The 27115-nt window shown below is 48.8% G+C and overlaps 1 protein-coding gene across 1 annotated transcript in view; it reads left to right on the top strand.

Annotated features, from left to right (window-relative positions):
• The first annotated feature begins 749 nt into the window (after positions 1-749).
• LOC147634450 (ranBP2-type zinc finger protein At1g67325-like) overlaps positions 750-27115 on the top strand; it is a 100901-nt gene continuing 74535 nt past the window's right edge. The window contains exon 1 of the mRNA XM_086803520.1: positions 750-886. The gene's annotated coding sequence lies outside the window, so the exon portion shown is untranslated. The remainder of the gene's footprint in view (positions 887-27115) is intronic.

Genomic DNA, 27115 nt, shown 5'->3' with positions numbered 1-27115 from the left:
TGACGGACTGGGTCACCCTTAAAAAAACGAGTTTAATAGAATAATGCCCATTTTTTTATTTACCTTTTTTTAAAGGACAATTATGCAAATAAGTGGCTAACCAAAATGCCCAAAAATGGGTTGGGTGATCAAGATGACTTTTTGACGGGTTGGGTCACCCTTCAAAAAATGAGGAGTTTAGTAGAGTAATTCCTATTTTTTTATACTTTACCTTATTTTTTAACAATCCTGCAAAAATAAGCGGCTCCAAAATGCCAAAAAATGGGCATGATGCCCGGACCTTTTTGTTCGGACAACCCCTCGTGACTATGTGTGACACACCATGTTTCAGGAGGGATCTATGGTTGGAAAGAGGCATCGTGATCGGTATTGAATCTGCATTGTCGGATTCTAAAGTGAACTACGAGTGTGAACTAAGGGTGAACGAAGATGAAAATTATCCGACAAAAAAATGAACTAAGAGTGAACTCAGAGTAAACTAGAGAAATAAACTTGAGGGGATTGGAAGATGAGTTTTTTAGCAAAATCAACTTTTTTTTGACGATCCGAAGTTCTTGCTAGAAAGTATAGCATAATGGTTAGACAATTCACTCTCAGAATGTAGGTTATGAATTCCATTCCTCTTTTGAACTTTCTATTTTTTTTTAAAAAAGTACCAAACCCATTTCTTTTCCCCCCTAATTCACTCCTAGTTCACTTCCTATAGCAAATCAATGGTCCAAAATTGTGACTACCATCCTTCCTAAACACGGTGTGTCACATAGTCACGAGACGGACAACCTCAATCGTGTCTGCGGCAGGACGATAGCCGGCCAGTATAAAACCACGGACGTCGGCATTTTATCGTCTGGTTTTTTGTTCGGAGGACCGCGATCTTGCTTTCGTGGTACGTCTTGCTGCCTCTCTTGTCGGATGGTTTCCCTGCAAGACACGTGCGTGTGTGTGTAGAGAGAGAGAGAGAGAGAGAGAGCGAGCGCTGCAAGACGCGCGCCTGAGTGTGTGTGTTTGTGTTTATGGAGAGGAGAGAGAGATTCTTAGTTTTGCAAGCAGAAAGCTCATATGCGCATACCTATCTACGCCCGAGGAAGGCCAAAATGCCTAATGTATGGGTACCGTCACAGCAATAGAGCACCGAACAAGTCTCTGCCCTGGCTGGACGTTATAAAGGCTGAGAAATTCTATGGATGGTCCGTTGATCCTTGATCTGCATTTTGATATGAGTCTCTGAGATGTCATGAGTCTCAAGTCTCGTGCGGGTGGGTTTCTCCGTAGGCTCTTTTTGTTATTTGTTTTGGATTTGGAAGAAGCTGCTCAGATTAAAGAAACGACAAGAAACTAGATCGAATAGGGCATACCTCTTGATCGAGAAGTTCGCAGTGCAGGAGCAACAAGAGCATGCATGCATGCATTGTACTGTGAACCTTGACAACATGCAGTGAATCCAAAGACCTGCATAATTTTTACATCCAGGGGATTATTCATTTCAGGAAGCTCTTTTACGCCCTTCGCAAGGGTTAGATTTATTCCAAAGAGTTGCCAACCTGCAGTTTATTTACATCATTCATTTCATGGCCGATATCTTGGAGAGGTTGTCTACAATCAGTAAAACTTTCCAAAGTCTAGCTTTGTTGATATATCGGTAGTAGGTGGCCTCATAGAAACTGACATGCGCATGATTTTGTAGCAGTTCCTTGTGGAGCTTGAGGTTGATATGAATGCTCAGAGCTGCAGTCTTGCTGACCGTTCCTTGCAAAGAAAGAAACGTCCTGCAAAAGTCTGGTGTTAAGTTTTAACACAGTATCTGAAGATGCTAGGGTAAGGGTGGCCGATTACCTCATGGGTTCCAAATGGCACTTGTGCAAGTAAGGTCCAGTAAAATTGACAGAAGGGTGCCAAAGGGTGTACATTTAATTCCCATTCGGTGTGGCAGCGAGTTTTTACGGAAAACTTAGTTTTGGTGGATTCTTGCAAAGGTTGGACTGCATTTTGCTTAGCTGTAACAAACTTGACCCTTTGCATAGAGACTCTTATGCAAATGTAGACACCATTGGTTTTGATAACGTCTTATGAAGAACTTCGGATACTTTTGTAAAATCTAATCAGATAGCCTACGCATGCACCAATGTGATGAACTTGGAGACTACGGTATGCTAGATATTTGTTGTGGTTGTGTTGCCAATGTGTCCCGAATCTCCTAAACATAGGACAAGCACAAGATAAATTCAAGTTAGGGTTCTCTAGGCTAGCTCACCAACCAACCATAGATCTCGTATACACAAGATCTCCCCTGAGCATAGGGGCTAAGGCAACGTTGGTGCATATATATACGTGGGTAGCCAAATTGTCAAATTCATCTGCATTCCTTAGGGTTGGACATTGCAGAGCGTTTCTTTGTAGGTGAAGTGCTAGCCAGGAGTGTACAGTTTGTCATAGGGTTGTGATTTGACATCTTCATTCTCAACCACATCTTGTACTTGAATTTTAGTTGTATTACTTCTCTTGTACACAATATAGAGAAATAGTTTAGGACTCTTGTGTGTGCTGTATGTGTGATTCCGCTGCACTCTTCTTTCTATCTTTGGAAACTTCTAGCGCCTTCCAATGGTTCTGTTGGGGTAGATTTGAGAACCTACTAAGGATACCAACTGAAAAGTTGAGGTCAAGATGTATATTGTATAGGACGATCAAACTCCCCATGTTCCTGTACTCTTTTATATCCACAAGAGGAGAAGCATCTTGAACAAAAACCTTCGATCTCCATGGGTGTAACCACTAACTTGCACACAACCATGCCAAATGCCTTCAGAATTTCTCTTGCATACATTTGCTGAGAAATGAAGATTCCATCGGACTCTTGCTAGACCTCTTTTCCCAAACAAAAATGCATACGCCCAAGGTTTGTCATAGCAAATTCGGAACACAACATCTCGTGTCTGTTGGATCTTCTCTTCATGGTTCTCGTTGTAATGAGGTCGTCCACATATAGGACAATGATCATGTACCTACCTGCCTAAGAGAAAATATACAAATTTGTATTTGATGGACATTTAGAAGACTAATACTTCCAAAGAAAGTATCTATTCATTGGTACCTGTCAAAATACGCAGCAGAGATGATAACAAAATCTGAGATCACAAGAGCAAGTAGAGTGCAGAAAATAGACAGCACAAGAGAAGGAGAGAGATAGGCGTGTAACTCTTCTCTATACACAAGATCCCGCAATGAAAACTGAATACAACAATGTGGGGGCAATGGGGCCTATTTATATGGCCCCAAACTGCAGTCGGCCAGTGCTGAGATGCGCCGCCGGCCCACACGACTGGGAACTTCTAGTCGGCCAGCATAGAAATCACCCACGACCCCTACTGAGCAAGTCGGCCAGCTCCATGTGCAAAAGAGTGCAATCGGCGAGCTCCAGTTGCTCCTGCCAGCATGTGGCAGCTACCCACACCATGGAAAAATGGGAAAAAAATACGGGGAGTGAGGAAAAATGAGAAAACACCTATACAGGGCGGGCACACTCACAACAGAGGCCTTGGTGTCTAATAAAGACAGGAGATGACTTCTAACAATACCATGCTTGAAGGACCTGTTTCAGTCCGTACAATGTCTTTTGGAGTCTGCACACTTTGTTTTTTGAACTAGGTATCTCAAACCGAGGTGGTTGCGCCATATAAACCTCCTTGAGATGGCCATTCAAAAAAGCTGACTTCACATCCATTTGCAATACCGGCACTTTCCCTGAGCAGCCAAGGCAAGTACTGTACAAATAGTAGTTAATCTAGCTGTGGGGTAAATGTCTCTTGAAAGTTGAATCCTTTGACTTGTGTAAATCCTTCAGCATGAGCCTTGCCTTGTACTTAACAAATGTACCATCAGACGTGTACTTGGCCTTCCAAACCCACTCGGTGTCAATAACCTTCCGTTTCATAGGATGATCCACAAGATTCCAAGTGTGGTTTCTCAAAATTGAGTCAAACGTTGACTCCATGGTCCCCCTTTAGTTTGGATTTGCTAATGCTTCCTCCAAGTTGTTTGACTCGTGTACTTCCATTATCTTAGTCATCAAGACCATATTGACAATGTGAGCAGAGGCTCTCTTTTGTTTCTCTATTCTCTTGGATCTGCAAATCTTTTGTGATTGTTTGTGGAGCTTTCCCATCCAAGAGCTACTTTATCCATTTAGGATATAGCTCCTTATGAGGTGTTGCAAGCTTCTCTTCTTCATCATGTGGAATCACCAATTGTCGAGTTGGTATTGTCATTGGTGGTTGTGTATGTTGGGCTACTTCTTCATTGAAGGATAGTGTGGAACGGAGCCCTCCAAGATGAAGAATTTCTAGCTTGGAGAGCTAAGAAGGAATAGGACCAAAGAAGGGCTTGGATGTTTGAAGATTTCATTAATTACTATGTCACTGAAGGCAAAGGAGTAGAAGCTGCCGAAGATTATCTTCGGGCCAAAGGAGTTACTATTGTGGAAAGATCTAGAGCTGCGCGTTCCGCTACTCGTGGAGGAAATAGGGAGGCTATCTCTAGGCCTGCTCTATTGGATGCAGCATCTTCAGGTCAGGTAAAGGAAAGAAAGGCAAAGGAGCCTACATCAACCGGCAAGATGGGCTTCTAGTCGGGAGAGAAGAGCATCAAGTTTGATGCTTTTTATGGAAAGTGGGACACCCAAAAAGCTTTATCTTTTGTTAAGCAGTTTGATGTTGCCTTTTGAGGAGATGACTACTCCGAAAAGTGAAAACTTCGTATGGTTCGTATGCATTTGAAGGATGTTACCTTGAACTGGTGGCTAAAGGTGGTATAGGATGGGACCGAGCCGAAGACATAGACCGACTTTAAGACTATGTTCAACAAGAAGTTCCTACCCGCAAACTTTGAAGCAAATGTGCAGAAGAAATGGGATGAGGTAAAGTAGAAAGTTGGTGAGAATGTGGCATTATACCTTAACAACTTTTCAGCAGTTTTGTCAGGACCCTGTGAAAGTGGAAGAGCACAAGAGTGGGCTTGGTCGTTGGTGAGCAAGATAAATATTTAATGATTCATATTTGGGTGCCCGGACAAATGGTATTATGTGTGGACATCCTCAAGTGTGAAGGGGGACCAAGGACTTTAATATTTTTAATGTTTTAACCTTGGGTGGCCCCTAGGCATAAGTGGCCCTTAGAAAGTTTGATAAATTTGAGAAAGGGGCCACTAGGATATTTTTGGGAAAAGGGGCAACTCCACTTTGGGAGGTACACGCCTCTCTCTCTCTCTCTCTCTCTCTCTCTCTCGCTTTTGGAGGAGTCGTGGAAGCTAGCTGCGTGGAGGAGAAGGGGAACCACAGCTGCGTGGAGAGTAGCCGTATATAATTCAGGCCGTACAGTATAGGTGGCTATAGTTCCGTACAGCTGGTACAAGCGGCGGCTGCTGTACGACAGTAGGTACAGGCTGCTGCACATCAACTGGCGAAGGTGATTGCAGGGCGACCAGGTACGGGTTGCTACTGTGCAGGCAGCTGCAGGCTAATACCTGTACGGACAGGTGTGCAGGCGACAAGGACAGCTCTGTCCAGCTGGTACAGTCGTGTACAGTGTAGACCCGTACAGCTGGTACAGGCAGCAGCTGCTGCTGCAGGCGCAGAACTGTACGAACTGGTACAGGCGGGTACTGCAGACCTGTACGGACAGGTACAGGCGGGTACAGTCTTGTTTAGTCCTGAACAGTTGCAGGCGCGCATCATTAGAGTACAATTGGTGCATCAATCAGGTGGCTGCAGGGAGAAAAGTACAGATAGGCTGTTGCAAGTACAGACTGGTACGGTCAGTCCCTCTGGTGCAGAACCACGCATAAAAATTGGTAAGCTCTGAGCATATCAATCTTTCTTTCTTTCCACTGGCTTATGTCTGTTTGCAGAGTTGTTTCATCTGGCCCTTTGTGAGAGGAAGGGTATAGCAGTTTGAAGGGTCGAAACAGAGATTGGACAGTGGATGTGTATTTGAGCTGAGTTTGAAGCTATGTTCATGGAACAGCCAGATGTATGCTCAAGGCTGCCCTATTGAATTGTCTTGGTTGTTCAGAGGAAAATACAGTGTGTTGCTTTTGTGGGACACAGATCTGTATGTGAATCCTCTATGCTAAGAAGTCTTGAGGGCTGCCAGATTGGACATGCAAGTTTACTTTCTTTGACTGGCTTTGTTGTACTCAGTTATACATTTCATTGAATTTGAATAAAGAAATACCGAAAGGGGCGCCAAGCTTTGGGGCCAACAGGTGTCGATTTCCTTTCAGTTCTGGAGCATTTTAGCTCCTGTTAATTTGTTATTTATTTGGACTACAATTGGAAGGGTGACTGCTAGTCTACCGCACTTTGGTTTCTACCAGAGGCCGGTTTCAAGGTTCCGTTGCCGGAACCCATCATCAACTTTCTTAAGGGGGTGAGCTCGTGGTTGCATAGTAGCAGGGGAACCCCGTTTCCCCCCATTGGGAACGGTGGAACGCGTTCCCCCATTGCGTGGAGCAGTGGAATGCTGGAAACGAATGGTGGAACGTTGAGGTGGTCGAAATGAGGTGGAACGGCAGGGAACGGCGGTCGAACGGGAGATGGAACGGGCGAGGGAACGCGAGCCTGCCGTTCCCCCACATGGGAACGTGTTGATGACGTTAAAAAAAAAAAAAAAAAATAGAAGCCCGTAAGCCTTGCGCTAGGCGCTTTTCGGAAATTCGCACCAGTCCCGTACGCCTTTCGCCCGTCGCTTTTCGGAGTTCACGCCTGTACCAGTGTAGTCGCCGTTGCTGTCCACGACTCCACGAGTTCACTGCCCGTACTGTCCTGCCCGTACGGCAGCTGTTCTGACATTCTGTACTACATAGTACAGTCGCCCCAGCCACTGGCAGCCAGGCCCCCAGCCCTTGCACTGTGCAGACTTGTAGTGTACACTGTACACTGTACACACAGTGACTACATTCATCTAAAAGGCAAGGCAGCAAGAAGCTTTTCTCTTTCTTCTCTCTCTCTTTTTTTGTTTGAACTTTGAACTTTTGGTGTTTTAAAAATTACCTATGGTGAATCACAATCTGGACTGCACACTGCACAGTGCACAGTCTCTCCCCATTAAACAGAAGAAAAAAAAAGGACTCATTTCTCTGTAATGGTTAACTTTGAAAGCCTATTCAACTTTTTGCCCGAATTTGCAGACATCATGGCTTACTCGGGTTCAAAGCGATCGGCTTCGAATGCTACTTGGTGGGACGAGGTTGAAAGGCTAGAAAGGTATTCATCTAAGGGAGGTGCAACACGATGGAAATGCAAGCAATGTAACAAAGAGAAGTCAGGAGGAGCAAACCGTGTGAGAGCACATCTATGCCATGTGAACAATGAAAAAGCACAAGTGAACAAATGCCCAGGGACAACACCTGAAATGCGTAGAGAGCTTTTGGCAAAGTACCCAAGTGAAGAGGAGAAAGCATGTGCACGAAAGAAACCGGCAATTGATGCATCTTACTTCAGTAGACAAGGGGAAGATGTACACTTGGGAGATGGACAACAGTATGGAGGACTTGGGAGCTTTGCATTTTCCCAAGATTCGCAGTCTATGGGTGCAAGTTCCGGCAAGCAGCAAACCTTGGGAGCAGCTTGGGATCCCCGCAAGAAAGAGAGGGTAGATGCAGCTGTTGCAAAAAGGGTCTACAGAGAAGCGGTATAAGAAGTTACCAATGCCCAAGAGAACTCCTGAGGAGAGACAGGCTTTGATGGATGCTCGGAAATGTTTTTACTGTACAGAAGAGGGACATATGTCTTTTAATTGTCCCAAGCGTAAGTCCCAAAAAGACTCTGACACTAAAGGGGAGCCCAAGTCTAAGAAACCAAAACCTTCTGCAGGGTTAGTTCCTGATCTTGTTGGGGAACAGCCAGGTGGTGAAGAGACTGAGTTGTGCAGGGCATGGAGCAAAGTGAGAGATCAAAATGCCTTGATTTTCTTTGACACAGGTGCTAGAGCCAACTTTATTTCACCGGATTTGGCTGGCCGATTGGGGATCCGTGCAAAGGAGATGGGGCCTTTGTATGAGGCTAATATGGCTTGTCCTGGGTATGCATAACCCGTCACTCCTATTATTGGGAAGCTCAGGCTTCATGTGCAGGGTTATGTGGACAGCGAGGAGTTTTTCATCATGCCACTTGATGGATATGATGTTTTGTTGGGTATGCCATGGTGCCACAGAGTACATGCGGTGGTGGATACATACAATAGGAAGATTACTTTGACTCACAGAGGGAAAGAGCATATTTTGGATGTCAAGCTTAAAGGGGAATCTGTTCCTATTGTATCAGCTTCGGCAATTTCATCAGTAATGAAAAAGCATCTTTCTGCGTACTTGATTTTTGTAAAGGATGCAAAAGATGATGAGTCTAAATCTAATTTGTCTACGTTAGATAAAGACAGGACTGATTTCTTATGTGAGTTCCAAGATTGTTTTTCGGAGTCATTGCCAGGAGAGCTTCCTCCGGAAAGGCCAGAAGATCATGCTATTGATCTAATTCCGGGTAGTACTCCACCAAATAGACCGCCGTACCGTGTTAGTGCAGCTCAACAAGAAGAAATTATGAGTCAGGTACAGGAGCTGTTGAATAAAGGGTTGATTCAGCCTAGCTCATCACCCTTTTGCTCACTTGTGCTCTTAGTGCAAAAGAAAGATGGTTCTTGGCGCATGTGTATAGATTACAGGGCGCTGAACAAGAATACCATCAAGAATCGATTTCCTATTCCGAGGATCGATGACATATTGGACCGCTTACAGGGCTCCACAGTCTTTAGTCGGATAGACTTGAAAAGCGGGTATCATCAGATACGTATTAGACCCGAGGATGTGCATAAGACAGCATTTCGAACCACTTTTGGGTTATATGAGTTCTTGGTTATGCCCTTTGGTTTGACAAATGCACCTGCCACATTTAACAGAATGATGGACAGGATTTTCCGGCCTCATAGAGCGTTTGTGGGCACATTCTTTGATGATATGATTGTGCATTCACACACTGAGGAGGAGCATAGGAAGCATTTGGCCATTGTGTTTGAAGAACTCCGGAAGCATAGGCTGGTCATTAATGGCAAGAAGAGTGAGTTCTTCTTGCAAGAGATACACTTCTTGGGGCATATTGTGTCTAAGCATGGAGTCCGTATAGATCCTTCGAAGGTGGAAGCAATTCTTAATTGGCCAGATTTGAGGACCGTGCATGATGTATGCAGCTTTTTGGGATTGTGTTCCTATTACAGGCGGTACATACGGTATTTTGCTGAGATTGCTTCGCCCCTTCATGCCTTAACAAAGAAGGCAACTCCGTTTAGATGGGCTGATCAGGAAATTCCAGCCTTTAAAAAGCTTAAAGAAAAGCTTACTTCGGATCCAGTATTGGTATTACCGGATCTCCGAAAGGCTTTTGTTGTCCAGTGTGATGCATGTGGAAACAGCATTGGGACAGTTCTCATGCAGGAAGGACATGTGATAGCCTATGAGAGTCGAATATTGCAGAATGCCGAGAAGCATTTATAGGTTTATGAGAAAGAGATGTTGGCTGTAATTCATGCTCTTTCTACATGGAAACACTATTTGCTTGGGGCTGATTTCACTGTGCAGACAGATCATTAGACCTTGCGTTATTTCCTCACGCAAACTAAACTTTCTGAGAAGTATATGCGATGGGCCAACTTTTTGTCTGTTCCACTTCCAGATTGTGCATATGGAAGGCAAAAAGAATGTTGTGGCAGATGCTTTGTCACGCAAGCCACAGGTCTCAGCATTTTCACTTGCTTATCATCATGAGTTTGATGAGATGAAAGAGCAGTATGCCCATGATGAGGATTTTGGAAGGCTCTATGATCAGATGTCTGAGGGTCAGCGGCATGACCATTATACTCTCAGAGATGGGTTTTTGTTGATGCACGGTAGATTGTGTGTTACCAGGTAATTACGACTCAAGGTTATGATTGAAAGTCATGCTCCACCGTATGCAGGTCATAGAGGTATTGACGCCACAGTAAAAGCAGTTGAGACTTTCTTTTATTGGCCAACCTTGAGAAGAGATGTTGATGCTTTTGTTCGGCAATGCATCGTATATCAGAAGGTGAAGTTTGACCGTCAAAAGACACCAGGGTTACTTCAGCCTTTACCTATTCTAGATAGACCATGGGAGAGCATTGCCATGGATTTTATATTTGATCTTCCACGTACACAAACGGGGAATGATGGCATTTGGACTATCATATGCAGGTTCAGTAAGCAGGCTCATTTCATTCCCGTGCGTAAGACGATCAAAGTTGATCATATGGTGAAGTTGTTCATGGCGAACATCTTCAAGTATCATGGCTTGCCTTCGTCTATCATTAGTGACCGTGATCCAGGGATGACGAATTTATTCTGGAGAGGGTTATTTGACAACATGGGTACAACTCTCAAGTTTTCATCTTCATTTCATCCACAAACAGATGGTCAATCGGAAGAGGCTAATTCTGTAGTGTTAGATCTTCTTAAGTGTTATGTGTCAGAGCACAAGCAACAATGGGAAAAGTATCTTCCTTTGGTGGAGTTTGCTTATAACAACACTGTTCATACCTCGACGGGCAAGGCGTCTTTTGAGATTGTGGAAGGAGGGAAGAAGGTACCACCCATTTTGCACACAAAGGATAAGATCTTTGAGGCTGATCAGTATGTGGAGAACATGGATGAAGCTTATCGGAGAGTTAAGTTGGCACTCCAGAAAACTCAGCAAAAGCAAAAGAAAGCAGCAGACCGTCACAGACGTGCATTAGAGTTTGAATTGGGTGATTGGGTTCTTTTGCGATTTGAAAAAGCTAGGCTCAAGAAGATGAAGGGTAAAGAGCGCTTATTCCCTAAGTTGAGCATGCGCTATTATGGACCTTTTCAGGTATTGGAAAAGATTGGTGAGGTGGCCTATCGCTTGAAGCTACCAGATCACTGGAGGATTCACAATGCATTTCATGTGAGTCTACTGAGACCTTTCCATGGGGATGTGCCTGAGGATGTATGAGATGAGGCTCAGCCGGAAGTTGAGGAACTTGATGAAGTTCTTATTCCAGAGCAGATACTGGCACATAAGGAAAGAAATGTACGAGGTAAAGTTTCCCGTCGCTATCTTGTGAAGTTCAAGAACTATTCACCGATGGATGCGAAGTGGATGGAGGAAGGTGACTTAACAGATTCACCTAAGGTTTTGCAGCTTTATCTCGATGCCTTTGAGTTGGAGTTGACTCGTTACGGCTCATTCAAGTTTGGCAGAGCATGGGTCTGGAGCATTGCCTGATGCTCAAGAGGGGGGTAGCACCTCCACTCCCTTGATATAGACAGGCTCAAATGACATCTAGAGGTCGCTTGGTGCAGCTTTTGTCTCACACGAAGGTACTAATGGCTGACAGTACATCTGTTTATGGGACTTCTATGATATATGTGTACTAGTCACATTGGATGTTGTGGTTGTGTATGATTCACAGTGGTATACAACTTGGACTACTACGACACCATTGGTTTGCAGTGAATGTTGTTACATATGCATGGCCTAGAGAGATTGGGACGCTGATCTTGCCATATTGTACATTTCACTTTGGATATTTTGCTATATCACCAGATTGCAATCGAGGACGCTTGCCATTTTTCAAGAGGGAGGTATGTCATGACCCTGTGAAAGTGGAACAGCACAAATGTGGACATGGTGGTTGGTGAGCAAGATAAATATTTAATGATTCATATTTGGGTGCCCGGACAAATGGTATTATGTGTGGACATCCTCAAGTGTGAAGGGGGACCAAGGACTTTAATATTTTTAATGTTTTAACCTTGGGTGGCCCCTAGGCATAAGTGACCCTTAGAAAGTTTGATAAATTTGAGAAAGGGGCCACTAGGATATTTTTGGGAAAAGGGGCAACTCCACTTTGGGAGGTACACGCCTCTCTCTTCTCTCTCTCTCTCTTGCTTTTGGAGGAGTCGTGGAAGCTAGCTGCATGGAGAAGGGGGGAAACGACAGCTGCGTGGAGAGTAGCCGTACAGAATTCAGACCGTACAGAACAGGTGGCTGCAGTTCCGTACAGTTGGTACAGGCGGCGGCTGTTGCTGTACGACAGCAGGTACAGGCTGCTGCACATCAACTGGCGAAGGTGATTGCAGGGCGACCAGGTACGGGCTGCTACTGTGCAGGCAGCTGTAGGCTAATACCTGTACGGATAGGTGTAGGCGACAAGGACAGCTCTGTCCAGCTGGTACAGTCGGGTACAGTGCAGACCCGTACAACTGGTACAGGCGGAGGTGCATCAAACAGGTAGCAGTTGCAGGCGCAGAACTGTACGAACTGGTACAGGCGGGTACTGCAGACCTGTATGGACATGTGCATGCGGGTACAGTCCTGAACAGTTGCAGGCGGCGCATCATCAGAGTACAGTCGGTGCATCAATCAAGCGGCTGCAGGGAGAAAAGTACAGACAGGCTGTTGCAAGTACAGACTGGTACGGTCAGTCCCTCTGGTGTAGAACCAGGCATAAAAATTGGTAAGCTCTGAGCATATCAATCTTTCTTTCTTTCCATTGGCTTATGTCTGAGTTGTTTCATCTGGCCCTTTGCGAGAGGAAGGGTATAGCAGTTTGAAGGGTGGAAATAGAGATTGGACAATAGATGTGTATTTGAGCTGAGTTTGAAGCTATGTTCATGGAACAGACAGATGTATGCTCAAGGCTGCCCTATTGAATTGTCTTGGTTGATCAGAGGAAAATACAGTGTGTTGCTTTTGTGGGACATAGATCTGTATGTGAATCCTCTATGCTAAGAAGTCTTGAGGGCTGCCAGATTGGACATGCAGGTTTACTTTCTTTGACTGGCTTTGTTGTACTCAGTTATACATTTCATTGAATTTGAATATAAAGAAATACCGAAAGGGGCGCCAAGCTTTGGGGCCAACAGGTGTCGATTTCCTTTCAGTTCTGGAGCATTTTAGCTCCTGTTAATTTGTTATTTATTTGGACTACAATTGGAAGGGTGACTGCTAGTCTACCGCACTTTGGTTTCTACCAGAGGCCGGTTTCAAGTTTCTTTGAAGTTTACTTCTTATACTCCTATTCCACCACTAATGGAAATGTGTAAGTTTGTAAATAGATTGCAACCTAAGCTTATGCAAGCAATTTATATGGCCAGACCAAAAATGTTGGAAGAGGCTCAAGTCAAAACTTTGCAAGCCGAGGCCTTGTACATGCCTTGGATGGATAGCAAAACAAAGAACAACAATCGAGATCCATCTTAAAGGAAGAAGTTGAAAGACCGATCCCCATCAAGAGCTGAGTCTCAAGAGAAGAAGGATGGGAGTAGGGACAAACCTCCACTCTTTCGAAGAAGATTGTCCCTCAAGTAACGTGAGGAATACGCCAAAGAAGGAAGGTGTTCCAATGGGGAAACAAGGGAGATATGGTTGCAAATTGTCTTGACAAGCCAAAGCAAGAAGCCAGACAGATTGGAAGATCATCAGATTGTCTTGACAAGCCAAAGCAAGAAGCCAGACAGATTGGAAGATCATCAGATTGACATCCTGCCAGGAAGTTTTGGAGCAGTCTTGTACCATGAGGGCCATGTTGTGGCCTATGAAAGTCTTTGATGAGGATTTCAAGGATTGTATTGGAACAGACTGTAGAATGGAAATTTTGTAACTTTTTTGTCAACAAGAAAGATTCCTTTAAAAAGTAAGCCCGTTTATGTGTAACAAAGGACTTGAAGCCAAAACTGACTACAACTCAAGCTTGGGAGAAGCTACTACTATTGGCCTAGCAGAAAGAACATTAAGTTTTATTATGTTCAAGAATGTTTGGAAGTCAAGTTTGACTGACAAAAGCTAGTAGGATTTTTGCACCCATTGAATGTTCTATAGGAGAGTATTACTATGGAATTTATCTTTGGATTGCCAAAGCTAGGGAACGATGGTATATGGACCTCTTCAGGATACCAAGAAGATAAATGATGTATGATATCGGTTGGACCTTTCAAATCACTGGAGGATATATAATGCCTTCCATGACAGTTTATGGAAACCATGTACAGGGTTACCCCTAGAGGAGCCTGTTTTGAAGGATCCACTAGGGGTGGAAGAGCCAGCACAAATTCTTTTTCATTCTGTGAGAAAAAAAGGAAAGATTGTTGTTACGACCCTGTGTTTTTCCCTCTGGACAACAAGCAGGTGGGCACGGGCACCGGATGGACAGTGTGAACAGGCATCAGTTTGGATATGAAAAGGAAACCCATATATGGTGGCCAGCCCAAGTGTGAAAGGGGACAAAAGGGATTTTATTGTTTATAAGGTTTAATAACCTTTGATGACTAAAAATTATTATTGAAGGCATGCGTTTTTAATGTTTGCTTTTGGCGTTTTTGAGAAAAGCGTGTCACCTCTTTTAAAAAGGCGAAGGGTGGCGCATGGAGGAGCGCGCATCCCCTTGAGGTGGTCGCCGTGTGGAGTCAGCGATGCTACGCACGGTATATACAGTAGGCGGGCTACCAAGCGGGTGACCAGGCGGCTACCAGGCAGCTGCGCATGGGCTACAGGCGGCGGGCGTTGCTGCTGCGCATGGGCTATAGGTAGGCGCTGCTGCGCATAAGCTACAGCCAGGTGGGCTGCAGCCAACAGAGGGGCACCAGGCGGCTGGGCTACAGCCAGCAACCGGTAGCCAGTCGGGCAGTAACGGGCAGCCAGCTGGGTAGCCAGAAGGAGGCGCCAGGTGGGAGGCTTTTTGCGGCGTGGAGCAGTGCCATGTGCGGGTGCTGGCAGCTGCGTGTGTGGAAGTAGCCAGTAGAGACTTATCCAGGTGATTGTTGGGTTGGACAGCACAACTCTATCTGTCTCTTGGAAGGAGGCGAGTTGAAGGAGGCACCGAGGGGCTAACAGCCAAGGGGTTTCTTTCTCTCTCTTTGCAAGTAGGTTTTGTGTACGAGATTAGGATGCAGAGGATCAAGCTACATATGCACAGGATGATGTTCTTGGAACTTTGGAAGAGATGTGTTGTTGCTCTTCATCTTCGACTTATGTGTATTCAGGGATTGCTTGACACGTCCTCTATCTTTCTCCCTCGAGGTTTTTGGCACTGTGATTGGATGGTGCATATGTGGGTTTATCTGTCATGGAAACAAGACATTGGTTTTCGAGAAGAAACAGGACTTTGGTAATGAGGAAATAGGCTTATAGTTTATGGATACAGGTCTATGGTTTATCGGATACAGGTCTTTGGTTTCATATGGAGAACATGTCTTTGGATTCATGTGGACAGGTTGTAGTTTTCTGGAGGTTACATGCAAGTTGTCACTATAGGGAAGGACATATGGTTATATTACGACCTTGTGTTTTTCCCTCTGGACAACAAGCAGGTGGGCACGGGCACGGGATGGACTGTGAACAAGCATCAGTTGGATATGAAAAGGAAATTCATAAGTGTGGCCAGCCCAAGTGTGAAAGGGGACAAAAAAGAATTTGAAGGTTATAAGGTTTAATAACCTTTGATGACTTCAAAATAATTATTGGAGGCATGCGTTTTTTTATGATTACTTTTGGCGTTTTTCAAAAGAGAATCGCCTCTTTAAATAGGTGAAGGGTGGCGCATGGAATATCGTGTGACAGGGGGCGCATCCCCTAGGGCAGATCGCCGGGTGGTGGTCATCGTTGAGCAGGGGTCACCGTGTGGAGTCGGCGGCTGCTGCGCACAAGGGCTACAGCGCCAAGCGGGCTGCATTGGGTTATGTATGGCTGTGGGTGCCAGATGGGCTCCTGTGCGTATGGGCTACAGGCTCTTGCGCACAAGGGCTACAGGGCGGCTGCTGGGCGTAAGGCTACAGGCGGCTGCTGCGCACATGGCTACAGGGTGCTGTTGTGCGCATGTGCTACAGGTAGGCGGGCTACAGTCAGCTACAGGCGCCAGGTGGGCTGCAGCCAGGCAGGTTCAGGTGGAGGCTCACTACGCCAGGTGGTTGCACGTATGGGCACGTATGGGCTTCAGCCAGCAACGGGCGCAAGGCAGGAGACTCCTCTCTATAGCCAGTCTCGCAGCCAGAAGGACTGCAGGCCACCACAGAGACGCAAGGGCTGAACAGCACGCTTGACTCTCTCTCTCTCTCGGAAGGAGGTGAGCTGAAGGAGGCACCGAGGGGCTAACAGCCAAGGGGTCTCTCTCTCCCTCTCTTCGCAAGCAGGTTTTGTTTACGAGATTAGGATGCAGAGGATCAAGCTACATATGCACAGGATGATGTTCTTGGAAGAGAGGTGTTGTTGCTCTCCATCTTGGACTTATGTGTATTCAGGGATTGCTTGACACGTCCTCTTATCTTTCTCTCTTTAGGTTTTGGCAACCGTACTTGGATGGTTTATCTGTCATGGAAACAGGACATTGGTTTTCGAGAGGAAAGAGGACTTTGGTATCGAGGAAACAGGCCTATGGTTTATGGATACAGGTCTACGGTTTATCGGATACAGGTATTTGGTTTCATATGGAGAACATGTCTCTAGATTCATGTGAACAGGTTCTAGTTTTCTCGAGGTTACATGCAAGCTGTGACTATAGGGAGGACATGTGGTTTGGTACAGCCCTACTGCTGTTTGGGAAAGGGTTGTGGGATCCACGATAGAGATGGAGAATACCTTTTCAAGCAGGGAGGTGTTGTACAGGTGTGCCTTCTCCATGGAATGCTTTGCTGTAACGACAGTTTTTATTTGGAAGTCTTGGGTGAAAGCTAAAAGGGATCCTATTGGTAGAGGATTCTACGAGTTGTAATATGTACTCAAATTTTGGTCAAGTAAAGAAATACCGCAAGGGGTGCCACTGCGTTTTGGGGCCAATCGGTCTAGCTCCCCCTGTTTGTTTCCTTTTCGAGGTCCCCATGGGTGATGAAGTGTTTTGTGTGCGAGTGTTTGTTTCACCACCCGTCAGATTTCTGCAGGCCGGTTTCATGGTTCCATTGCCGGTATATCGTCTACTTTCTCAAGGAGGCGAGCCAGTGGTTGTGACATCAAAAGCTTCGACATGTGGAAACTGGAATGAGACAGTGCAGGATTGTGTGTCTTTGCTTGTATGAGGTGAAGAGCAAAAGCTAAAGATAAGGCTCAAGAGAAAAGATACCAAGGACAGGAAGTAAAGATAAAGCTGCAATACCTAAGGTGAATCTGCTAAATCACCCTCCTCCATCCACTTTGCATCCATCGGTGAATAGTTCTTTACACTTCACAAGATAGCGACGGGAAACTTTACTTTATACCTCTCTTTTCTTATGTGCCAGTATCTGCTCGAGAATAAGAACCTCATCAAGTTCCTCTGCTTCACCTCATATAGGCAAAGACACACAATCCTGCACTGTGTCCTGCACTTCCTTTTCACTTTCCTCATGTTGAAGCTTTTGATGTGACTCTCATGAGACAACCACGAGCTCGCCCCCTTGGGAAAGTTGGCGATTGTCCCGGCAAACGGAACCTTGAAACTGGCCTGACGGGCGGTGAAACAAACACTCGCACATAAAACACTTCAACGCCATTGAAGATCTAGAAAAGGAAAACAAACAGGGGGAGCTAGAGTGCTCCTGCAAACAGTACACGGACACCGATTGGCCCCAAATCGCAGTGGCGCCCCTTGCGGTATTTCTTTAATTGATTATAAGAGCTTTGATTACAATATAAGGATGAGAACTCAGTCGTCACAGTAGAACTCGTGAAGCCTGCAAAGGAACCTGCATCTGGCTTCTTGTCCACTCGGCATCCACAAATAAATCCAACCATTGTTCACATCGAAAGACTTTTTTTTTTTCCCCCCCTCGAGAAAAGATCCTTTCATTAGTTATATAAAAAACGCCCGTAGGGCTACAAAAGATCTCGCCTGCTCATAAGAGAGACAGAGCAGTGAATACAGCATGGCAGCCCGGGAGACTCTCCCTAGGTGCTGCAAAATACAAGCATCAGTACAAAGAACTGAGAGGCTAAATCATACAATAAGGGGGGGGAAGAGCCAAACAGGTGGCCTGTACCAACGGGGGGATCCCGTGTGTAAGGTGTAGAAAGGGCCACAGCGCCAAGTGGTGTGAAAGGCCTGGCGCCGTAAGATCGCCTCATCCGAGTCTCCCCGGATGCGGTCGTACTGTCCTCGCAGGGTGTGGATCAACTCCTGCCAAATCCCCCGTACAGTCTCTGTTGGCGGCTCCAATCTCCCCTCAAAGGCCGTAAAGCATCGGGCCCTCCAGGTGAACCAGATGGTGAGGCTGCTGAGGAGCTCCCATCGTAAATCCCTCTCCTGTGTCCAGCTGGCGGAGGAGAAATCCGGTGCCGGAACCAGGCGAGGCTGGCCCCTAATAAATCTGATGGCCTGACTGCCGTGCTCCATCTCATAGCCCATAGCAGGCCCTGACGAAGTCGACCAAGCAGCGGCACCCCACGTAAACATACCCTCTGGAGAGAGGGGGGCCAGAATACGCAGCATCCGCAGCCAAATCTGCTGCGCCTGAGGGCAATCCCAAAGGCAATGTCTCTGTGTCTCCATAGGGTGGCCGCATCGTACGCAGGCCGCCGGAAGACCGCTGTAAACAAGCCAAGTACCAACTGCTGAGCCCCTGTGGGCGACCAGCCACTGAAAAGTCGAGATCCTGCGGGCCTGTCGACTAGCCTAGAGCCGAGCCCAAAAATCCTCCAGGAACTCCTGTGAGAGCCCCTGTAGTCGCCAATGCCCCGCTGCCGCTGGAGAGACCGTCCTCCTCGCCGTCAAAATATGTCGCCCCAGCCAAACAGTATACTGGAAAAAGGTGATCTCTTGGCCTCAAGGGATGCATAAGGATCATGCCACTCGTACTCCCTGGGGTCCCACTGTAGCCGGGCCAAGGGGCGCGCTGCATATGCCCATATGCGCCAATCCGGGAGCACATCAGCAGGGTCGGGGTCAATATGCCACTTCCGAGAAGCGGCGGCCACTACCCGAATCCTCTGAAAGGTGCACTCTGCAACCAAAGGCGACTCCACCTCCACTCTCTGGAGTCTGCCCTCATCCTGAATCTCATAGTAGAGGCAACTGCCATCCTCAGTGCAAGCTCTGACAGCAATCAGGATCTCCAACTGTGTAAAGGCTCCCATCCACCGTGGGGCCACTGGCTCGAGAGGCGTGAACCACTCCTCTGTGAGTGCCTCCTGAATATCATCCCTCATAATCAACCCCCCTCTGAAGTGACTCAGCCTTTCCACCTGGATCTCCTCTGGTAGATTGCAGAAGGCCTGCCAGTCTCCAAAACTACGAGCTGGGCCTGCCGCTAAAGGCCCCTAGGCTAGCCGAGGCCGAGAACCCAGCATATGACCCTGCTCTGTGCGAACCGCTGGGCTCCAGATGAGCGGCTGTCTGGCCCGCTCCTCAACACAAGAAGGAGGTCGCTGAGAGCGCCCCGGTCTCAGCAGCTCCCAAGCTCTCAGGATACTCAAAGCAAATCTGTCCTCCCATCCTCTACTGAGGCCTGTCCTCCTCATCTCTATAAAGATCCAGCGAATCTCTGGTGCCCAAGTGCCCCCTGCTGGGGGCGCCCGAGCCTGCAGCCGCTGCAAGAGGAGCTCTTTCCAAGGCTCAGCGCCTGGAAGCAACCCCCGAACGATAAGCTTCCCCAATAAAGCTCTACTCTGATCGACTGGATCTATAATGCCCAAACCTCCCTGAGCCAGCGGAAGTGTAATAACTGCCCATGCAACCTTTGCCCGAGCTGGCTGACCGTCCCGCCCAGACCACATAAAGTTCCTGATCAGCCTCTGTACCTGACTGATGCAAGAGCTCGAGAAGATCCAGCAAGACGTAATGTACCACATGGTCGCTAACAGCACCTGATTTGCCACCACCACCCTCCCAGCCAAGGATAGTCGAGCTGTACTCCAATACAAAAGCTTCTTCCGAATGCTTAGAAGAAGCGGGGCAATCTGCTGCTCAGGTGACAAATCTAGGCCAATCTGGCATCCCAAATACCGCACTGCTGTGCCTGGAGGAATCCATCTAAAACCGGGGTCCGGGCTCCATGCCGGAGTGGGAGCACTACTGATCCAAAAGGCCACTGTCTTGCGCCAATTGATCAATGCTCCCGAAGCTGCACTAAAAACCTGGAGCGACTGCTCTGCCCGAAGAAGATTGGCCTCTTGGCCATGCAAAAATAAGCCCGTGTCGTCTGCAAACTCCGCATCAAGCAGGTCCTCCCCCCGGACTGGGAGCTGAAGTCCTCTCAAACCGACCTCCTCTGCCGTCAAATACATGCTCATAGCCTCCGCAAAGAAGAGAAAAAGAAAAGGGGCGAGGGGACACCCTTGACGGACTGATCTGGTCAGCTCAAAACTCGGCCCCCGTCCTCCTGCAATCAACACCTGGCTGTGAGTTGTGGAATACAGAGCCGCCACCCCTTTGATCCATCCTGGCTCAAAGCCCAGGCGAAGCATAGTGCCCTCTAAGAAACCCCAATCAACTCTATCGTATGCCTTCTCAAAATCGAGAAGCATCACGACCAAGTCCTCGCCAAGAAATCTAGCTCGGGCCGTCGCCTCCCAGAAAGTAAAGATGTTGTCAAGGATACTGCGCTCCTTGACAAATCCTGTCTGAGTAGCATGAATCAACTCCCCCAGGAACGGCTGGATCCTCAAACTCAAGGCCTTTGCTAATACCTTGTAGACAGTATTGAGGATCGTAATAGGCCTCCAATGCCTAATATCATCTGATACTCCCTCCCCCTTGGGGATAAGATAGATCAAGCCCTCTGAAAAGCTCTGCGGCATCACCCCAGTGTCCAAAACATGCTGAAAGCCCCTGCGGAGGCCTGGCCCCAAAAGGTCCCAATAGCGCATAAAAAAGGCCGGCGTCAGTCCGTCCTCCCCTGGGCAACTATGTCGCGGCAGGACCCTCAAGGCCTCGGCAAGCTCAATCTCTGACAGAGGCGCACCTAGAACTGTACGCATACGGTCTGTGACCCTCCTCTGCACATGGGCCCACACAGTCTGTCTGCAAACATCTCGATCCTCAGTGGTGGCAGGCTCCGCTGAAAGCAGGTCTCTATAGAATTCAGTGGCAATGGCTTTGATCTCCCTGAGCTCAGTAGCTACCGATCCATCCGGTCTACCAAGCTGGCGGACTCTTGCTCGCGCATGACGGGGCCCAGTGATCTCAAAAAACTCCCCAGTCACTCTATCGCCAAGCTACGTCCACTGAGAGGCCTGACGACGATAGTAAAACTCATGTCTCTGCTCCTCTACCTCTCGAACCTCCTGGCGTGCCTGGCTCAGCTGGGACGCCACCCACTCACATGTAGGCTGCTGCTCCTGAAGGCGCTGTAGCGAAGCAAGGCTGCGTCTCAGCCGATGCTCCCGCTCGCGAATCTCTCCCAACCGTGTGAAAGCTGCAGCATGCAGAAAAGAGCTAAGATCGATGAGTCCCTGGGCACACTGGCCCGCTGCATCCCGGTCAGAGCACTGACTATCATGCCAGATCCTCTCAATGTCCTCAGCGAGACTGGGATCTGTAAGTACCCTCTCTGGGATCCTCAACTGCAAGCTGGGCTCCCGTGTCCTCTCCTCCAATGTCAAGATAACTGGCGCATGATCTGAAAATGAGGTGCCAGCGAGAATGCCGACGGAGCCCCCTCGCTCCCCTAACCAGTCGCCCACATAAAAGCGATCAATCCGTGATAGATTAGTCCCTCCCTGCCGGTGATCCGACCGGGAGAAACTAAGACTGTCCTGAGACCGGGAGAAAGCCTTATGCTGCCATGCATCAGTGATCCTCAGTGACATGCACAACCGGTCCCAAGCTGCAAGCTCCGTGCCGTGCACTGTAACATGACTGCCTCCCACCCTATCTGCCGGGTCCTCAAGCATGTTGAAGTCTCCCCCGACACACCAATGTGCGGCCTCTGGCAATGCATCCGTAACCTGGGTCCAGAACTCTGCTCTGGCACTAGCATGATTGGGCGCATAGACGTTGAGCACGCTCAATAGCTCATCATGCATCCTCAGAATGACATACTGTGCTCTACCAGGCACAATGATCCCTCGATCCACAATGGCCTGCCGCCATACATCTGCAATGACCATGCATACTCCTCCTTGTCCACCCAAAGGACCAAACCCTGCAGACCAAAAAGTGTCCCATCTACCAGGCATCACCGAACCATATCTCCGGATCCTGCTCTCACCCAAGTGGTGCTCCTGCATCATCAAAATATCAATGCTGCCACCAACCAGGCATCTCTGAAGCTCCTGCCTCAAGCAACCACGATAGCGTATAAAATGTGCTCCGCCAAGGCCCTGTACATTCCATGAGATGATCCTCATGGATGCCCTGCTGAGGTGGATGCTGTCTCAGCCGTACGGCGGGCCTTCGCAAGCGGCTTGGATGGAGAGTAGTCCCCATCCGAGCGGCTGCGAATCTGCCCACCCGGTGTGCTGCAAGAATCCCGGATCAGGCGCCAGTGGCTGTGGCCCATGGCGACTGCCTCCCGCTCTGACAAAGCAACCTCGTGTATACACACATATCCAGGGTCGCGTGCTAAGTCTGCCACTATGTGAACGACCAAATGCCGAATCCCTGAGGTATCCACACTCCCGGGATCCAAGAAAAAATGAGCCAACTCCGAAAGTCGGCCTATCACATCTGTCACCTCCAGATCGCTCATGTGATGAGAAAACTCAACTGCCTGAGTCTTCAAAGTGCTGAGAGCGAGCTCTAGAGTCCACTCCCGGTCGCAAGGGCCACATAGAGGGAACGAGAAGGCCACCGCTGAGTCTAGTGCCTCCTCCCCGCGGGCCGGAGGTATCACTACATGAACTCGGATGGGTGCTGGCTCATGGGGGCCCTCTGCTCCAAAAAGCCGTGTGAAGGTATAATCAAAAGCCTCCGAGCGCTGTCTAATGCCAAGGCGACTTAGCCGACTGCGGATAGATGAAATCCGTGAAGCCCTAATCGGCATAGGTCTCCTCTGTGATGCTCGAGCGAGGTCAGTGCTCAGCGCTCTCCGGACTGCAGGTGAACGCCAGGGAACTGCTAGGGCCTCCCGGGAAGGTGAGGCGGGCGGAGGGGGAGGAGGGGGAGGCGAGGGGGGTGGAGAGGGAGCCGGTGCCGAAATCGGAGCGGAGGCGGGAGGAGGCGATGGTGGAAGCGAGGCGGTGGGGGGGGACAGGGGTGGGGGGGGTGAAGGAGGGGGTGCTGGCATCTCCTGGTCCTCAGTCGTCGCCGTGGGGGTCTCCTCCTGGAGGGGAGAAAAGCTGTTCCTCACGAGAACCCAGTGAGGCTGAGACTGTGGCTGCTGCTGCAGCGGTCTCTGGACGTGCTGCTGTGGCTGTCTCCCTCGGCGGCGCCCCTGTCCAGGCTGCCACTCCGAGGCCTCTGTGGCCTGAGCAGGTGTCTCGGAGGCAGCCTGCCGAGCCGAATCTGTGGGCGGGCCATCAGTAGCCTGCTGTGGTGAGGGTCGGGGTCTCCTGCGAGGGCAGGCCTTGGCCAGATGGCCGACTTGTCTGCAAATGAAGCACTGATTCGGGAGCCCCGAGAACTCCACTCTCTGATCTATCCATCCCCCCCCTATCCTAGGTAGCTGAATGACCTTAGGAAGGAAGGAGATGTCAGACACCAACACTCTGATCGAAGGTAGCCCAGCTGCTCTGGCCACCACTGAAGTAGCTGAGGGGCCAGTCTCTAGTACCGAGCCCACCAATGCTCCGAGCCTGGGGAGGAGCGGAAGATACTCCCGGCGGAGTCCAGGGAAGCAAACTGTAACATGAGAAAGGCGCTCTCCCTGCTCCGCCGCTGCTGGGTCAAATCCATGCTGCCAAGGTCTGAAGAAAGCCCGAGCACCCCTGATGTCAAGGGGACTCATGGCAAGGACCTTGGCAACACTTTGGGCGGCCTCGAACTCGATCTGGTAATGTCCACGGCCCAATAGCTGTACATCCAGGATCTGCCGACTATACGGCAGATGGTGGAATGTGCCTCGAGGCGTTCCACCTCTGCGGCGAGGCTCGCTTCCTCTTCTGGCGAAAGAGAAAGCCTGATGGGGGTATCCTCAGGGGCGGTCGAGGGGGCTGCAGAAGAGTCCCTCTGAGGTGGGGCGGGAGGAGCCTCCATCAGAGTCTGAAGCTGTGGCGAAGGCGGAGCGAATGCGATACCTGCAAGAACCGAGCTGCATGCGAAGGGCGGAGAGGGAAGGCGGGAGGATAAAAAAAGAAAGAACCCCAGGGGGCGGAAAAAACAGCAAGAACGGGGGGGTTAAGGCGACGAAGAAGCAGGGGGGGCGGGAGCAGCGCGAAAGGAGAGGCGGTGGGGGGAGAGAGGGCTGGCGGAGGGGGGGGAGACGGGGCGCTGACGAGGGGAGGGGGCGCGAAGGCGAACTGAAGGGGGGGGGGCGAAGGCGAACTGAAGGGGGGGGAGTGAAGGCGAACTGAAGTGGGGGGGGCGAAGGCGAACTGAAGGGGGCGCGAAGGTGAACTGAAGGGGGGGGGGGAGCGAAGGCGAACCGAAGTGGGGGCGCGAAGGCGAACTGAAGGGGGGGGGGAGGGGGGCGCTTCAACGCGAGAGAGGGAGAGAAAGCGAGGAGAAGGGGGGGGGGGCGCGATGGCGAGAAGAGGGGGGGGCGCAAAAGCGCTGGAAGGCGGGGGACAGGGCGCGAGGAAGGGGAGGCGAGGGGCGAGCAGCGCGAGCAGGGGGGTGACGGCGGGAGCTTCAGCGAGCCAATTCTCTCTTCACATCGAAAGACTTTCTCACATTGAGTCTGCATACAGAAGCTTTCTCCCATGATCAAGGCTGCCACAACCATCCATAGCCTCTCACACTATGAACAGCATCACACCCTGACACATCCAGTGCTTCTGCATCACAACACAGACTCCCAAACTGTCTCTCAAAAGAGTATCACAGCACATCATACCATACAGTCGACACACCTGTACAAACCCTCTCTACCTTCCAAGGGTACTATCCATCTCTGCCCCATGGATTCCCTGTCCCCTGTCCAATCAGTAGCAAGGCTGTACCAAACATGTGTCCATTCTTGTAACTTCTGCCTGCATGTGACCTATCTCCTGGAGAAACCCAAAAACATGTTTCCTCGAGAAACCTACGACCTACTTCCACATGAAACCCTTAGGCCTGTTTCCCTTTTGAAACTTCTGTCCTGTTTCCATACAGAACCATTCATGGCACCATTCAACAACAGTGCCAACAACAGCATACATCTAGTTACCTGTTCCCTCATGAAACATCTGGAAACATAGAGATGCCCATAACTGTAGGTCCCACTGTTCCTTTCTAGCAGGAAGAAAACAATCTGCTCCATGAGCACGCAGCCATGCGAGCTTGCATCACTCCCAAGCCAAGAAACATAACCAAATGACCTGTACTTGCAGCCAAAAACCCAAGCACATAGCTGAATTTGCAGCCAAACAAAAACAGCCCATAAACTGTCCTCAAAACAGTCCCGACTATGCGCCTCCTTCTGCCCGCCTCCTTCCAAAAGAAAGAGAGAGAGAGAGAGAAAGAGAGAGACTGCGCGTGCTGCCCTACCAACCTGCCAGCCTGTTGCAAAGAGGGAAAAGCCTTTGTGTGCTGTGTGCTGCAGCCCGACTGTGTGCCCAGAGAGAGAACCAGCCGGCGTTGCTGCCCAACTGTGCGCCTAGAGAGAGAGAATCAGCCAGCGTCGCTGCCCGTCCAGCTCACTGCTTTTCCACGATCCCCAGGACCTGCATGCAGTCCAGCCGCCAGCTCTTTCCACCTCCAGCAGCCCTGTAACTGCCTGCGCAGCTTTTCACCAGGAAGGGGGAGAGACCCACGCTCTGTTCAGTCCCTGCCCGACTGTCTTCTCCTCCATGCAGCCGACTTGTACCTGCAGTTCAGCTCACGTGCATCCTCCACGCAGCCAGCTTGTACCTGCAGTTCATAGACACCTGGGAGAGAGAAAGAGTACAACGTGCTCTCTTGTGTACCCTGCCGAACAGCCCCTCCTTAGCGAAAAAGCACACACGGCTGAAAACTGCAGCTCGACTCCCTCTAAGAAAAGCATAAGGCCACGATTATCCCCTAAAAGGGGTTCTTTTATTTTTAAAGGCTTTTAAACCTTTGTCCCCTCCAAACCCCTTTGTCCCCATGAGTTATGAGAGAAGACTTTCATCACTTGGCCCCCTTCACACTTGGGGTTGTCCACACATGGGCTTCCTTTTTCACTCCAACCTGATGCCATTCACACTGTCCACCATGTCCCCGTGCACACTTGCATACTGTCCAGAGAAAAACACAGGGTCGTAACATACCTCCCTCTTGAAAAATGGAAAGCGTCCTTGATTGCACTCAATGGCACAGTAAAGCATCTTATGAGCAAAGACACCCCATATGGCAAAAACAATGGCCTTCCAATGCATCTGGGTGATAAAATAATCATCCTGCACAATAAGCCACACTGTCACGCCAAAGTGACAGACACCTCTTGCTTGTTCCTTCAGAACCTACAGCAAAAGTCTAAAATCAAATGGAAACACGTTAACTGTGTTAGCCAAAAACAAAACCATGCATCATTCTACATATGGCACACATATGCATGACACACACATGCATTCGCAAACAATATGCTCCTCAAGTTGCTCTACCTACTCTAAAGTAACAGTCTAAGGGCTGCTCGCAAGCCTTACGCCCATGGGCATCCCGCAGGACCCACGACTGATGGTACAACATGAGCATATGCAAGCACTCAATGCATCCAAACACTACATCCACTAAGTACTTTCCCACATATGTTTCATGGCCATCCCGCAGGAGTGACACCCAGTGGTTCATCCATGAACATAATAAAGCACTTGATGTATCATACCAACATACATGCAGCACACGACACAATGCAGAGTATTTCCCAATGTATTCTCAATGATACCAGGATCCAATGGCACCAGAATACAAAAATACCTCTACCTCAAAAAGTGAATGCATACATGCACAAACAGAGTTCGATCCATATATCCATGAACCAAACCAACTCTAGGATTGCTCGCAAGACTTATGCTCTCCATAGAGTTATCCATAGTTGCAGTTATAGTTCAAGGTGCGTGCGACTGTGAACCATACTCAACCATCATCTC

This window comes from Cibotium barometz, chromosome 10 (genome assembly GCF_041138505.1).
Source record: "Cibotium barometz isolate CiBa-2024 chromosome 10, ASM4113850v1, whole genome shotgun sequence".
Classification (NCBI taxonomy): domain Eukaryota; kingdom Viridiplantae; phylum Streptophyta; class Polypodiopsida; order Cyatheales; family Cibotiaceae; genus Cibotium; species Cibotium barometz.
This window is presented reverse-complemented; position numbering and strand designations above follow the sequence as displayed.